This window comes from Theropithecus gelada, chromosome 1, assembly GCF_003255815.1.
Source record: "Theropithecus gelada isolate Dixy chromosome 1, Tgel_1.0, whole genome shotgun sequence".
NCBI lineage: Eukaryota > Metazoa > Chordata > Mammalia > Primates > Cercopithecidae > Theropithecus > Theropithecus gelada.
The window spans coordinates 222,967,001-222,970,269 of NC_037668.1; the positions used below are offsets into that span (position 1 = coordinate 222,967,001).

Consider the following 3,269-nt stretch of genomic DNA (forward strand, 5'->3'; position numbering starts at 1 on the left):
CCAAGATTCAATCACCTCCAACTGGGTCCCTCCCACGACATGTAGGAATTATAGGAACTACAATTCAAGATGAGATCTGAGTGGGGACACAGCCAAACCATATCTGTGCCCATCTACATTGGGTCAGGGTTATCTCAGTGTCTTCCAGAAACACCCTCACACATATGCCCAGAAATTGTGTTTTACCAGCTATGTGTCTCTTAATCCAATCAAGTAGATGTCTAAAAGTAACCATCAGAATATTTATGCCTGATTCTTGGCTGAAATTTCAGGATGAAAGCTATGAAATCTCTATTTGTGTTTGTATGTCTATTAATGTGTGTTATGTATATGTGATATTTTCTTAACTCAGGATAGCGTTACAAAATTCATTTATAAAATCCTTTAAAAGTGCTCCATTCTAACTTGGCTTGGAAAAAAATAAGCATTTATAAATAAATATTCACCAAACTCCTAGAAATATAGGAACTGATCAAATGTTTTTTAAGTTAACACGATTTGGATAAAACTTAGTTAAATAAGGTTAATATAATATTTTTGGTGTAATAAAACAACTATGTCTTCAAAGTTACCACTATTGAATATAAAACAAACATAAATTTCTATTCTGCTTGAGTTCTACTCAAATAAGCTAATATTATACTTACTAGAAACGTAAAATCTTAAAGCTTATAAATTTGATTCTAATTAAGTTGTCATTCTTATGAAAAACATTATTTCTTTTTTATGGTGAAAAGATATACATATATTTAGAGTTAGCCAGCTGGACTTGGTTTAGATGATCCCAATTTTGTTGCAACATCCAAAGCATCACAATCAGGAGCCAGTCGAACATATGCCTTCTCTTTATCAGGTCGAATCAGGATGTTGACTGTGGCCACATCCATGTCCCAGAGCTTCTTCACAGCCTGTTTGATCTGGTACTTGTTGGCTTTAACATCCACAGTGAACACAAGCATGTTGTTTTCTTCTATCTTCTTCATGGCCGACTCAGTGGTCAGCGGAAACTTGATGATAACATAGTGGTCAAGCTTGTTTCTCCTGGGGGTGATCTTCCAAGGATATTTGGGCTGCCTCCGGAGTCGCAGTGTCTTGGGCCACCTCAAGGTGAGTGACATGCGGATCTTCTTTTCTGTGTGTTGCTGTGGACACCTTTGAACACTGCCTTCTTGGCCTTTAAAGCTTTGGCTTTGGCTTTGGCTTTGGCTTTAGGAGGGGCAGGAACTTCCTTCTTCACTTTCGGTGCCATCTTGTGAAAAGCGAAAAACATTATTTCAAAAATAATTTGTTTACTGTAAATCTGCTTAATAGTAGTTTCCAAAATACTTTTGGTAATTTTTAACCTTAAAGTTAAGCTAAGTAAAAGATTTGCATTAAATATCTAGACCATTTATAAATAAGATACAATACTAAAACATTAATTACTGAACATAAATAATTCAAATTTACATACTTTTGGCTTCTTATTTTTAGAGAGAGACTAAAGATATTTTGGACCATTAATAAACATGTTTTTGTCTACCACAATGAGAAATTGTACGATGAGGAAACACATCCCTGTAGATGTTGAGAGATGGTATACTCATACATTTTCTAACCTACTATGGAATGCTAATATATGACAGTTTATAACTGTTTACTTGTTAGCTTTCTCTGGAAAATAAAAGATTACTAAGTATTAAAATTATAATCAATATGTGTAAATAAAACTACTAGAAGCAATAGAATAACTAGAAACAACTCTACATAAAGCATGCAAGAAAAGTAGGGCATGTTTTACAAGTAAAGTAGGATATATTTTTTATAAGGAAAACCTTACAAAAGATACAAATAAAAAGAGATATCTAACCTTCCCTGTGTTATATTTGTTTGGGTAAAATGTTATGTTTTCAGAAATTATATAAAATTCCTGGAAATTTGTCAATGTCCTCCTTATCCATGCTATGTGCCAGTATAGAGTTATGAGTCATAATTCCAACTATTATTTTAAATGTTGTGCTGGGTGCCTGTAATCCCAGCACTTTGGGAGGCCGAGGTGGGTGGATCACAAGGTCAGGAGATCAAGACCATCCTGGCTGACACGGTGAAACCCCATCTCTACTAAAAATACAAAAAATTAGCTGGGCGTGGTGGCGGGCACCTGTAGTCACAGCTACTCGGAAGGCTGAGGGAGGAGAATGGCGTGAACCTGGGAGGTGGAGCTTGCAGTGAGCCGAGATCACGCCACTGTACTCAAGCGTGGGTGACAGAGCGAGACTCTGTTTCTAAATAAATAAATAAATAAATAAATGTTGTATGCCACAGAAAAAATCAAATATCCTTGTCAACTGTGGTATAATCACAGCCATTTCATACTCTTTGTCATTTAGATATTATTTCCCCCTGATGCTTTCCTGAAAGCTCCTGCGATCAGCTACAGGTCAGAATGTTCACCTCCAACACAGGACTCCCTCTGAGACTCACAGAAAAGAGTATGACAGGTACTCTGGTTAAAGACTTCTGATGATATTGCTTAAATAACTTTAAGACCATACACTTGACTCAGTGAAGATCTGCAGAAGCCTGGTGGAGAAATTGATGGGGTCATGAGACTGCTAACCCAAGATCCAGCAAGACTGGAATTGATTACATGGCACTGAATGAACTGATGAAAATTGATTATAATTTTATAGCTTTTTAGAGCATTGCTGGTTCTTTAATGTTCTAGTTTCTGGATTTAAGAAATCTCTTTCTCTTAATCTAACTGTAACTTACAACAATTTAGTAGATTATACTTTTGTAAACAGAAAGGAAGCATTTATCATTTTTCCCCCTGCCTGATTTCTCCAGAATTTTGAAATTTTTACTGAATACTCTTATTTTCATGATGATACAGTTATTAGCAAAAGTCCAGTAAGAATCTGTTCACCTTATAACAGGACATCATTGGAAAATTTGGTTATATTATTAAGGTTTTTAATGGAATATCATATTTTGGAAGTGTACCTAAGATCAGTTACGACCAGCAATTTTAAGGAAGTACGGTTGACTTTTATGGAGACAATGCTTACAAAGCACTGTGAGAAATGGGAAAGTTCTTCTTCAAAGATTGTAAAAAGTCACAATTTCTTAGTATAAGATTGCTATCCACTATTTGTGTGTGTGTGTGTGTGTGTGTTCCAAATCAGTTGTCCTAGCTTGCTCCGGCATGCCTGGACAGAACTAGACAAGCCCCAGCCCATAGTGTATGCCATTCCTTATTTGGAGATGCTTCCTTAACTATCCCCGGC

General features: G+C 36.0%; 1 pseudogene across 1 annotated transcript; it reads right to left on the bottom strand.

Annotated features, from left to right (window-relative positions):
* Nucleotides 1-460: 460 nt before the first annotated feature.
* On the bottom strand, nucleotides 461-1,249 carry LOC112608584 (annotated as a pseudogene). Its single transcript, XR_003116010.1, has one exon. The product of XR_003116010.1 is annotated as a 60S ribosomal protein L23a pseudogene (transcript).
* Between the last annotated feature and the right edge of the window lie 2,020 nt (nucleotides 1,250-3,269).